Raw genomic sequence first — 13,666 nt, 5'->3', positions numbered from 1 at the left:
TATACGATTTTCATTGAAGCAATATCTACAATAGCTAGAACATGGAAGCAACCTAGAGGGCCAACGAGAGATGAATGGATAAAGACGTTGTGGTACATACACATGATGGAATGTTGCTCAGCCATAAAAAGGAACACATTCGAGTCAGTTCTAATGAGGTGGATGAACCTAGAGCCTATTATACAGAGTGAAGTGAGTCAGAAAGAGAAAGACAGTATCATACATGAACGCATATGTATGGAATCTAAAAAATGGTACTGAAGAATTTATTTGCAGGGCAGCAATGGAGAAATAGACATAGAGAATAGACTGTGGACATGGGGAGAGGGGAGAAGAGGGTGAGCTGTATGGAGGGAGTAACATGGAGACTTACATTACCATATGTAAGATAGATCGCCATGGGGAATTGCTCTATGGCTCAGGAAACTCAAACAGGGGCTCCCTAGCGGGGTGGGATGGGGAGGGAGATGGGAGGGAGGTCCAAAAGGGAGGGGACATATGTATACCTACGGCTGATTCATGCTGAAGTTTGACAGGAAGCAACAAAATTCTGTAAAGCAATTACCCTCCAATTGAAAAATAAATACATTTTAAAAAAGGAAGAGGGGATATATGTATGTGTAGAGCTGATTCCCTTTATTGTACAACAGAAGCTGACATAACACTGCTAAGCAACTACATCCCAGTAAAATAAAACAGAAACTCCTCCAAGACTGCTAGGTGACCCTCTGCCTCGCTGCCTTGTTCATGATGGTGCATCATCTTGATACCTGGGTCTCGTCTCCACAGACTGGTTTATAAGTCTCTGGAAAGCTTGCATCCTCTTGCACGTGGCTGTGATACCTACATATTTTTCTGGGAAAAGTTAGAGCTTAGAAGCCAGTATAGACAGAAGAGCTTTACTTTTCCCTCAAGGGAACGGACCCAGCCCAGACTCAACGAAGAGCTTCACGTGACATTACAGGTCTGGGAGCCAAAAGCAAATTAAGTATCATTTCATCCCACTGGTGGGTGGTTCATCACATGAGCAGGTGACCAGGAGTGAAGTCCAGCACCAGGTCCTTGGAGAATGGGGCAGCCCCGTCCCAGCAAGGATGCCTCCTGGTTCAGCTCCAGATGCTGGGGGTCACGGGGGGGGGGGGGCAGGTGGGAGCTGGTGGGTGGGGTTCCCCTTGAGCGGAAGCCTGAGGTCAGGTGAGGTCAGGCCAGCAGCGTGGCTTGGTGGTCACCAGGGGCCCGAGTCAGAGGCAGGGTGAGGGTGCAGGCCTGCCTGGGTCTGACCACGGAAGCCTGTTTCCTCGTTTGCACAGCGGGGCTACCGGCTCGTATTTCCCAGGGCACCACAGAGAACCACCCCGATGACGTGGACGAAGCCCATGGCCATTGGCATGCATGCCCAGGGGAGGACAGAGCCTCCCTGAGGGCAGGGAGGGGGACCCACCCGGGCAGGGGCTGCTCTGAGCCGAGCGGGAGGCAGGCTTCATGCCCGGATGCTCAAGCTGACATGAGACGCAGGGGTCTGCGCTGAGCTGAGGAATCACGTGACCACAGCTACACCTCACAGCCTTGTCTGGCAATGGGGCTCCCCTCTCGGGACACGGCCCCCCGTCTCTGACTCACTCCTTCTCCCGGCAAGCAAAGCCTGTGTGTCCTCACATGTCCAGGTCCCCATGGACAGGACTCCCGGCCCATCCCCTGCCCTTTCACGTGTCTGCGGAGCCTGGCAGGTAATGAGCTCAGAGGGCTGTCCCTGATCGCAGAGTCGGTCCTTCCCAGCAGAACTGGCTCAGCATTGGTCAGGCCCTTCACCCACCATCCCGGAGCTCCTCTGATGGCCTGGCCACCTCCTCCCAGTGTCCTGCACCTCAGCCAGGACAGCAGAACCTTCCAGACCTGATTTCATCTCCATCCAGACATACGGGCGCTAACACTACGCATCTACTACCTGATCCGTCGACCAGCATCCATCCTGCCTCCCTGGCTCCCAAAAGCGCATGGGATGTGCTCGCTTCCTTACTAACGGAGGGGTTTGCAGCAAACCAGGGTGTGCGTGTATAAAACAGAGAGAAAATGAGAACACGGGACGATGAAAATATCCCCACAAAGGGTAAAGAGCTGGCTGGTGGAAGAAAAGACTGGTCTGCATATCCCCACAAAGGGTAAAGAGCTGGCTGGTGGAAGAAAAGACTGGTCTGCATCGTCCAAAGGATCGTGTTCTCATTTCCTCTCCGCCTGTTAACTCGCCACTGAGCTGCTGGTTCCGTGCCAGATGTTCAGTGAAGCATCTGAAGAAATTAACTCATGGAAGATGCGAGAAGTGTCCCCAGCGTGGATAAAGACACAGCGAATGTGCTGGCATTGCTTTCCCTTCTGGCTCGGAGGAAGGTAATTATATTTTCAACCCAGACAAAGGTTTATCTGGATGGGCCAGGGCGAGAGCTGGGCGTGCTCCCCATTTTTGGCAGAGCCCACGGGATGCCCTTCTGTTCCAGGAAGAAGCAGGGCCAGGAGCCGAAGACATCACAAGGCACGCTAAGCAGTCCTTAGAGCTAAGTGGGGTCTTGTAGATTATCCGTGGGGGGGGGGGGGATGGGGGTGGGGAACAGGTTTTTTTCATTTCTAGTTGATAAAAGTCAGGGTTTTCACAGATAGATAATCATCAGGGGGCAAGGATGGTGATGATGACCTCGGATGGAAACCAGGCTTCCAGGGTCCTGCCCAACGTCCCTCAAAACAAGAATATTTTAGGCTTGGGTAGATTTACAGGGAAGGTCACCTCTCTGCACAGTCCGGAGCAGGTCAGGTCTAACAAGTGATGCTTCTGGACTGCAGCCAGATTCCAGCCCGTTTGTTCTGCTCCCAAGAGACCATGCAGCCCCGCGTCCTTCAGCTGCCGCCATCTCTCTCCGAGTGATGGTTGGAAAAAGGCAAGAAAGTCATTTCTTTCAGAAGATGTGTCCCCTCTGTGGATACTGGTGGCCTAGCCTTTAGGTAAACAAAGTGATAGATCAAAGGCAAGTAGCAAAAAAATAAGAAAGAAAATAGCAGGTTTGCTCTTGCCTTTTACAGCTCCCATCTTTGTCATTTGTAAATGCTCAGTAGAGTTCCCTCTGTGGTTCTGACCAGGGAACACATGAGAAGGAAGAGTTTTTCTGCCTGTGTGGGAGAGCAGCTCCTCTGGAGTGCCATCAGCTAACCAGCGCAGCAAGCTCCTGCAGACAGAAGACCAGCCGAGGGGGGACGTGAACGGATGCTCCAAGGCCGCGGGAGCACCACACCACGGCCGCAGGAGCACCGCTCCAAGGCCGCAGGAGCACCACACGCAGCCCTTTGACGTCACCCTTCCTCTTGGACCCTTTCCGGAGAGTCGTTGTGAAATACAACGCCAAGGCCATCCACCGTAACACAAGTTCAAGATAAATGTATTAAAATTCAATTGTCGTCCAAGGAAAAAATCATTTGTAAAAGGAACTTGTGTGCTCAGGGTGTAACAGAAATCATGGTGAGGAGAAAAAGGCTGTTATTGACGGCCTCAGAGGACCTCCGCCGGAAGCTGACAGAATTACGAATTTAAACAGCTTTCTTCCCATGAAATCCTTTTGTGTGTGCAGCCAAGGACAGTATTTTTCTTCTGAGGACATTTACCTGGAGGAGGAAAAGTTATACTGATCACCACGAGCCTGAAAGGAGGGCAAAACTTCTCTCATTTGGCGTCACAGGGAGACGGTGGAAGCTTCCAGAAGGCGCTGAGCTCAGGCAGGGAGACTTCTCCTGCCTCAGGTTTTGGAATGTCAGGCCTCTTCTCCTTACAATGTCACATCTTTCAAGCACCTCCGCTCTGATCTTTTTTTTTCCTGTTTTCATATATTGTGTTTTTATTATTATAAAATTTTTTACTATTATCATATAATTTTTATTTACATGGAGGTTTCTTCTTTGATCAACTATTTGGAAATGTATTATTTCATTTTCAAATAATTAGAAATGTGTCATAATTTTCTTGTTGATGTTTAATCTAATTTTACCAAGACCGTAGAATATGAACTGTAAAATTAAGTCAATGTGCCAATGTGAATTATGTTCTAATATACTTCTCACATCACATGATTTTTCCAAGTATACCTTAAAAAAATGTATACCCTGTATTGTTTTGTTTTGGGAAAAAAATATTTAATGATTAAATTTAGTATGTGAGTTATATTTAATAATATTATTTATTATAAATAAATAACAATATTTATATTTTATATTAATATAATAATATTTATTATAAATAAATGATATTGTTTATTATTATATTATATATTATATAATATATTACTGTATTATATATTACATATTATTATACATAACATATGTTAATTATATATTTTATTTTATATATTATATACAATAATTATTATATATTATTTATTATTTAGTTATATTTAGTTTTTAAAAATTAAGTTATTTATTTTAATTGGAGGCTAACTACTTTACAATATTGTATCACTCTGATCTCAAGTGCTGAGCTTTACTTCCTTTTAGGAAGCGGTTAGCATCTTCTTGGTCGTTCACAGGGACTCTTACCCATGGGATGTTAGACACAGTTTCTGGTCATTGTCAGTGGTCTCAACAGGACAGGGAGGCTCCAGGTAACCAAGGGAGACCTACAGCCTCACAAGGTGCTTTTCAAGGCCAAACAAGACACACGCGAGAGCGTGATTTTCTGCGAGAGTCACCTCGGAGGGAACGCAGCTAACCCTCGAAACGCTGGCCTCTGTTCACACGATTTTCTTGGAGCTCCTTTTGGAGAATTGCTTTCAGAGCCATTACAGAAAACTAGCCACGCTCTCCTGAAGCAGCTGTGCATGTGAGTCAGGATTGCCGCTGAGAGCTTAGCTGAAGCCATGCTTAGTAAATACCCAAGTCAAGCTCACCACAATGGCTAGCGCTGAATGACTGTCTCTTTTTATGCAGATACAAGATACTCAAGAGGATGTATCCTCAGGTAAAATGATGCAGCCACTAGGGAAAACATTTGGAGGCTTCTCAAATAAACTAACATCACGATATGATGCAGCAATTCCACTCCTGGACATATATCTGGACAAAACTACAATCCGAGTACATGCACCCCTATGTTCATAGCAGCACCACTCACAATAGCTAAGACATGAACGCAGCCTAAATGTCCATTAACAGATGAACAGATAAAGAATATGTGGCATATACGCATGCATGCAATGGAATATTACTCGGCCATAAAAAAGAATGAAATAATACCATTTGCATGGATGGACTTAGAGATTATCCTACAGAGTAAAGTCAGTCAGAAAGAGAAAGACAAATACCATATCATATCATTCATATGTGGAGTCTAAAATAAGACACAAATGAACTTATCAACAAAACAGAAAGAGACTCACAGACATAGAGAATACACTTGTGACTGCCAACAGGGAAGCGGGTAGGGGAGGGATGGATTAGGAGTTTGGGATTAGGAGATGCAAACTGTTATACACAGAATGGATAAAAAACAACGTCCTACTGTCTAGTACAAGGAACCATAGTCAACGTGCCATGATAAACCACAATGGAAAAGAACATAAAATAGAAGGTACGTATAACCACATCACTTTGTTGCAGAGCAGAAATTAACACAACATTGTAAATCAACCATACTTGTATATGATACATTTTTTAAAAAGAGAGAATGTATTCCTAGAATATACCAGGCACTAAGGGCAATTGCACAAGCTGAAGGCTGCCTCCCTGAGCTGTCTAGGGAATGGCTTTTCAGCTGATTAACATCGGAGGGCTGAGTGAGAGGCAGCAGGTGGGGCCCTGATGCTTCATGCTTTTGAAAAGTCTGTGGGGACCACATGTCGCTAAGACCACTGGGAGACAGTGGCTGCTGAGCCTGGAAGTCCTGCCGTCTCCCCTGAAGACCCTGACCCCCAGTGGCTACTCTGACTGCATGCTGTGTAAGGTGAAGACGAATGACGTGGTCACTTCCTGTTGTCTTGCTGTAGGGAGGGATGGCTCCCTGACGGCTCAGTGGTAAAGAATCTGCCTGCAATGCAAGAGACCCAGCTTTGATCCCTGGGTCAGGAAGATCCCCTGGAAAAGGAACTGGCAACCCACTCCGGTATTCTTGCCTGGGAAATCCCCATGGACAGAGGAGCCTGGTGGGCCACAGTCCATGGGGTCACAAAGAGTCAGACACGACAGATGACTAATTGTGCACTCGGGGAGGGAAGTAATGGGACAGGGGGTGGGGAGAGTAACTGGCTTCAGGAACAAGACAAATAAAGAGAATGGGACTCTGTCTTCCATACTGAGTGCCTTGACTTCAAGACTGACAGATGGTCCTAAACGGGTGCTCCAAGTTGGGGCCAACAACGATTGTAGAACTTTTGCTCCATTAACGGACAGTTAATTACTCACAGCTGACTAGTAGTTACCCAGTTTCTCCAACTTTTCAGACAGCTAACGCTCTAGAGTCTGAATCACTCATCAATGAATTATAAGGAAAGACCCAGGGATAGAAACGCTCCTCTTAATATTCCCAAATAGTCACCCTCATCATGCCATGCTCATTAAAAATGTTCAATGGCTCCCACTGTGACAGAATGAAACAATCTCTTTGACTTAGAATTATGGAAGATGAACAGATAATTCACTTCAGAGTAAGTAATGGAAATGACTAATACATTTATGGAAATTCATCCTAACTGACAATCAAATAAATTACAATTTAAATAGTAATTCAGCAAAAAAAAAAAAAATCGTCTTTTAAGTTGGTCATGATTTAAAAATGAGTAACAGAGAGACTAGATGAGAATCCGGGGTGGGGGGTGGGCAATCATTCCCACCTGCGGCTGGTGAGAAAAACCTTGATTCCCTTCTCTAAAGCCATCTGCAAACATCACCAAGAGACTCTCAAGTCTTTCTGTTTTCTCCAAGGCTCTTCTCTTTATCCATTGTTACTCCTTCACCAGCTCATCCATCTTAAGACTAAAAGTATCATCTACTTGCTGATGGCTCCTAAGAGGGGTGTATGTGCTTGTTTTGGTTTGGTTTGGTCATTCATTCCTTGTTTGGTTTTTATGTTCCTCATATGCATGAAATCCTATGGTAGCTGTCTTTACCTGTCTGACTTATTTTTACATATCATGATACCCTCAAGGTCTGTTCATGTTGTCACAATTGGCAAGATTTTATTCCTTTTTTACAGCTGAGTACTATTCCATGTTGTGTGTATGTGTGACATCTTCTTTATCCATTCATTGGTTGATGGGCACAGGGTTGTTCCCACATCTTGGCTACTGTAAATAATTCCAGCACCAATCTTGATGTCACCCACTGCCCTTCTTCTTCGCATCTCACCCCCCATGTCTAGTTCATTTCAGTTCAGTTGCTCATTTGTGTCCGACTCTTTGTGACCCCATGGACTGCAGCATGCCAGGCTTCCCTGTCCATCACCAACTCCTGGAGTTTACCCAAAGTCATGGTCATTGAGTCAGTGATGCCATCCAACCATCTCATCCTCTGTCATTCCCTTCTCCTCCCACCTTCAATCTTTCCCAGCATCAGGGTCTTTTCAAATGAGTCAGTTCTTCGCATCAGGTGGTCAAAGTGTTGGAGTTTCAGCATCAGTCCTTCACTGAGTATTCAGCACTGCTGTCCTTTAGGATGGGACATCCCTGGGGGCTCAGATGTTAAGGAGTCTGCCTGTAATGTGGGAGACCCTGGTTCAATCCCTCAGTTGGGAAGATCCTCTGAGGATGGACTGCTTGACTCAAAATCCTACTTTCCATACCCAAGGACCACCTATCTCATCGGAGCTGCCATCAATCACTTCTTGGCTGAGTTACACAAAGGACCTCCAGGAAGACCTCCTGAGTCCACCCTCACCTGCTGCGGCCTCTTCCCAGCATAGCAGACAGTGTGATCCTGCAACAGCCCATCAGATCACATCACTTTTCTGCCCAAAGCCCTCCCACCGCCCTCCACCCTCATCTCACTAGAGGAAAAGCCAGTCTTTACACAAAGGTGCCAGGGCCTAGAAAACTGCCCTCCAGCCTTCCTCTGCCTCTCCACTGGACAGCTCTCCAATCTCAATCTCTCTTCTCCCGCTACTGCCCTTCATCCCAACAGGCGCCTTCCTGCTTTGGTCCCTGCATGGACCCGCCCCCTAGGCCGGCCTGTCTCTCAACCGTGCCTTCGAGTCAGGCTCTTTACATAGAAGTAGAAAAGGCCTGGGAACAGTTTAATATGGAACTGAAGAAGGCTTCCCTGGGTGGTGTCGTGATTTCTGCTTTCTCTGTTGATTTTCTAACTCATCCACAATAAAAATGTGTAAGAACACAATCATTTCTAAGATCATGTGGTGTGCGTCTGTTCATGTACTCAGCAACATAACTGCCATGTTTCTTGAGGACACGAGATTCCCAGGAGGTGTTGTAATGAACATAACTCAAGTAGGATTCATGATCTCATTCGTGAAATGCAAAATTCCGCACTACATATGTATGTGTGTGACAGGTGAAAAAAAGGTGGCCACTGAAATATAAAAGGTGATATATTTCAGCGTGACAGAACTTCAGGTAAAATTTTACTTCGGAATCTCTTACAATGAGTTACAGGTCACATATACATTATTGTGCAATAACAGTTTTAAGTAAAACACATGAATGTCTCCGATAAAATAAAAACACATACCCAGAAACATTTTTGGAACAAAACGTTTTAATTCTTTTAGTTTTACATTGGAGTAGAGTTGATTTACAATGTCGTGTTAGTTGCAGGTGTACAACAAAAGGATTCTGTTACACACACATGTATCTATTCTTTTTCAAATTCTTTTCCCATTTAGGTTATTACAGACTACTGAGTAGAGTGCCCTGTGCTACACAGTAGGTCCTTGTTGGTCACTACGTTAAATATAGTAGTGAGTATATCTCAATCCCAAATCCCAATTTATCCCACCCCTAACCCCCCTCCCCCTTTGGTATCCATACATTTAAAAAACCTTTTTTTTTCAATCTGCATTTTTCCAGGGAACCTGGGGAGAGCTATCATCCGTTTACATGGTGGGATGCTACACAAAGAGAAATAGCAAATTCTAAATAGCAAGTCACTTCTCCAGCCCCTGTCCAACCGCAGTCCATATAACCAAGGCATCCTCTCAGGTTCTTTGCATCAAAGGTGAGGAAAAGACAGAGGAGGAAAAATAGGTAGCTAACTTCTGACACTGCCTTCACTCTTTGATCAGGTAACAATGACCTATTGACTTCCATCAAACCTCCCCACGTCAGACCTCTGAACCACCTAAATAAAACACACCCATCCTCCAAAACCAAGTACGAAGGAGAAAAATCCAGCTCTTTGGTGATAAAGGCAAACAGGACTGGCATGATCCTCCCCGTGCGGAACTCACAGACTCCTTTCCCCTTTTGCTGTTTTACTCTTATTTATTTCTGGCTACGTAGGGTCTTATTTGCCCAAGCATCTCAGCAGTGGTGGCATGTGGGCTCAGTTGCCGCATGGCATATATCGAAACTTAGTTCCTCAACCAGGTATCAAAGCTTCATCTCCTGCATTGAAACCAAGGCGTCCTTCCCGCTAGACTGCCAGGGGAAGCGACCCCCCACTTTCTGACCAGTTTTCTTACACAGCGATCCTATATCAGGGGTGTTTTACTCTGTCTTTTCTATTAGAATATAAATGTGATTTCAAGCAATTTGCAGGAGAATCACACAAACTGATTCCAGCTCTGATGTGATTTACTTGTACAGATGAGCACAAAAGCCTCACAGACAGAAACATGGGCCTGATTACCAACAGGTAGCCGATGCCATCAGGACCCAGGAGCTGTGAGTCAGGACTGTGATGCCAAAAGTGCTCCAGGCACGGCTGGTGCTCCCTAGGGGCTTGATAACTTTCTGGTTGAATGAACGGATTACTGAATTCAACTGGAGAGGTGACAATAGGCAGATTTGGTCATGAATGGCTATTATGGATGTTGGGAGTTTCCCCCTGAGAAATCCCAGAGATGTCAGGAACCTGCTGTGGTCAGCATGGACTGATGAAGAAATCCATCACCGATGGACATCCCACAGGGACAGCTACGATATAACAGGAAATATACCAGACACTTACAAACTCACCAGGTAGCAAACGGGATATTCAGTGAAGGAAAGTTATGACCAACCTAGACAGCACATTAAAAAGCAGAGACATTACTTTGGCAACAAAGGTCCGTCTAGTCAAGGCTATGGTTTTTCTAGTGGTCATCTATGGATGTGAGAGTTGGACTATAAAGAAAGCTGAGCACCAAAGAATTGATGCTTTTGAACTGTGGTGTTGGAGAAGACTCTTGAGAGTCCCTTGGACTGCAAGGAGATCCAACCAGTCCATCCTAAAGGAAATCAGTCCTGAATGTTCATTGGAGGGACTGATGTTGAAGCTGAAACTCTAATACTTAGGCCACCTGATGCAAAGAGCTGACTCATTGGAAAAGACCCTCATGCTAGGAAAGATTGAAGGTGGGAGGAGAAGGGGACGACAGATGATGAGATGGTTGGATGGCATCACCAACTCAATGGACATGAGTCTGGGTAAACTCCAGGAGTTGTTGATGGACAGAGAGGCCTGGCGTGCTGCGGTTCATGGGGTCGTAAAGAGTCGGACACAACTGAGGACTGAACTGAACTGAACTGAATGAGAAGATGCTTTAGAGTTTGTCAGGAAAGAGGCTCAGAAAGATGAAGAAATCTGCCTTAGGTCACACTAAGTTCCACCGGGCTGGACTATGCCCTTAATCTGAACCTAGAGCTTCATTCAGCAAGGGCTTGACCAGCCCTCTCAGGGAATCAGAGCCCGCCCTAAGCTCCAACTCTGCTCTTTGCCAACCTTCAGCACCGCCCCACAGGGTCTAGCATGCCCCCTGGACCAGCCAGCGGGCTCTGTCGTCACCCTGGGCCCCACAGCCCTGGAAGCATGCTCTCGATGATCAGATCTGGTGGAGCTAAGCAGGGGACAAGGACAGTGACATCCTCAAGTCCAGAGGCTTTCCTGACCGCCCACCGCATGCCTGGGGAAACCTCCCACCAACCCCTGGAGCCCAGGACGCTGACTTCTCAAAGGACCCCCGGTGGCCCCCTAGCCTACAGACAGCACTGGGAACCACTGCTGCCCTGACTGCATGCAGCCTGACTGGGGGCTGACCACACGCCTGGGAACACCTGCCCCTGAGCCCCAGGTTCTTGGGACCCAGCCCTCGATGACTCAGACCCACAACCAGCAGAGGGTCCATCTCCCGTCAGCCTCAGTGGTCCAGCAGTCATGGGCCCAGTGGATCTCCTGTTTCTCGAAGCACGGATCCAGAATCTGGGCGACATGTCCAATGCTGTGATTGCTAAACAGGAAGGCAAGTCCTGGAAAGGGCCCAGAGAGCTGAAAGCTTCAAAAAGATCTCCAAGCGAGGGAAGCTGGCTATAGGGAGAGAGAGAGGGTTTACTAACAGCTTCGATCTGAATCAAGGAATATGTGTATATACCACACATATATACACATATTGTATATACACACATATGTGTGCCTGCCTGCTAAGTAACTTCAGATACGTCCAGTTCTTCGCAACCTCATGGACTGTAGCCTCCTAGGCTCCTCTGTCCATGGGGATTCTCCAGGCAAGAATACTGGAGTGAGTTGCCAAGCTTTCCTCCAGGGGATCTTCCTGACGTAGGGATTGAACCCACATCCCTTAAGTCTCCTCCATTGGCAGGTGGGTTCTTTACCATTAGCACCATCTGGAAAGCCCCATACACATAAACACATATATGTGTTACCTACATACAAGTCATATACATGTATATTATATACATGGAATATTCATTTAAACCTCCTCACAAATCTAAATGGTGATACTAATAAAATTTTATGTTACACATGAGAAAACTGAGGCTCAGAGAAATGACATGACTAGCCCTGGGTTGTCCAGCTAGTAAATAACTGTATACAGCCTTATGCACAGATTCAAAAAGTTTGGTGATCTATAAACCATGGCATGACCAACCTAGTATTTATGTTTGAAGCTCTAATGCCTTGGCCACCTGTTGCAAAGAGCCAACTTATTGAAAAAGACCCTGATGCCAGGAAAGACTGAAGGCAGAAGGAGAAGGAGGTGACAGAGGATGAGATGGCTGGATGAAATCACTGACTTGATGGACATGAGTTTGAGCAAGCTCCGGGAGTTGGTGATGAACAGGGAGGCTTGGCATGCTGAGTCCATGGGGTTGCAGAGTCGGACACAACTGAGTGACTGAACAACGACTCTCTTGCATCCATCGCCCCCACTGTGAAGATGTTAAAGAGATTCCCTGATGATCCTATGAGAGCTGTGAGAATAACCCCCCACGCTCACCCCCTCAGTTCCCTCCCCATGGAGGTGACGGAGTCTTCTGTCCACAAACACGTCTTCTCTAGGCTTCTGAACTTCTGAAGAGAGCATCAACCCTCAGCTTAGTGTGGTCACCTCACGTGGTTTGTATTCAAGATGAGACACACATAATCAAAGTGGCATTTGTGACTTTAAAGTTTTAGGATGCTGTGTTCACCTGGCCCATTGTCTTAGGAGACAAGTCTTTCTAACAAGCAATGATTTTTGCCATAAAGAGATGCCGGGTGTCTAATTATTGGTCCCCCGGTCCTCTGGGCGTCACAAAGGGGTCATCTCATACCCCTATACACTCCTTTGTCACTTGGGAAGACCTTACTTCTCTGCCTGGCTGGCAGCATCTGGCTTCATCCTTCATTCCTTCCATGCTTGCAGGGGAGTCTGACCATTTGTAGCACCGGCTTCTACAAATCAGTGGCTTTGGCCACCTTGAAGGCAGCCTACTAGCTCCCAAACCATTTGGAACCACTGATGTCAGAGACTGGGGATTTCTATGCCTCACTTGTGACCTGCTAACTATAAACTTCCTGTTTCTGATTGGATCCGTCTGAAGCCAGGACACCTAGCACCAGGGGCGTCTCATCTTGCAAAATACCGCTGCCCCCACCAACACACCTACCTGCAGAATCTTCTTTGCTGCAAGGTGATATTTCTGCTCTGACAAATGTTGTGTTATCACATTTCATCAAAACTGAGAGATCACTGGCTGAATAAGCAATCTCATTTTTTGGACCACTTATAAAGAAAAAGTAGTCCCAATTAAAATATGACATATCATTATTTCTGAGAGACACCATGATATTAAAGATTTAAAAACATGTAAATCATGCACATCTGAGACTTGAAGAAATAGTGTGACATCAGCGGCTGGCAGTGGCTGGGAGAGATGCTTTTATTTTCATAAAAGGAAAGCAGTCCCACCAGGGTCTGCAACTTGTGTGTCTGTAGTGGCAGGGGGCTATCCAGGTGGCTCAGTGCTAAAGAATCCGCCTGCCAATGCAGGAGACATGGATTTGATTCCTGGGTCGGGAAGATCCCCTGGAGGAAGAAATGGCAACCCACTCCCGTATTCTTGCCTGGATGGTCCCACGGACAGAACAGCCTGGTGGGCGACAGTCTGTCCGTGGGGTCACAGAGTCAGACACAACAGAGAACACACACACACACGTAGATGGGGCGGGACGTCTCCACCTCAGCCATTAATGACTCCCACGACCGGGA

Source organism: Muntiacus reevesi, chromosome 6 (genome assembly GCF_963930625.1).
Source record: "Muntiacus reevesi chromosome 6, mMunRee1.1, whole genome shotgun sequence".
NCBI classification, from domain to species: domain Eukaryota; kingdom Metazoa; phylum Chordata; class Mammalia; order Artiodactyla; family Cervidae; genus Muntiacus; species Muntiacus reevesi.
Note: the sequence above shows the minus strand (reverse complement) of the source record.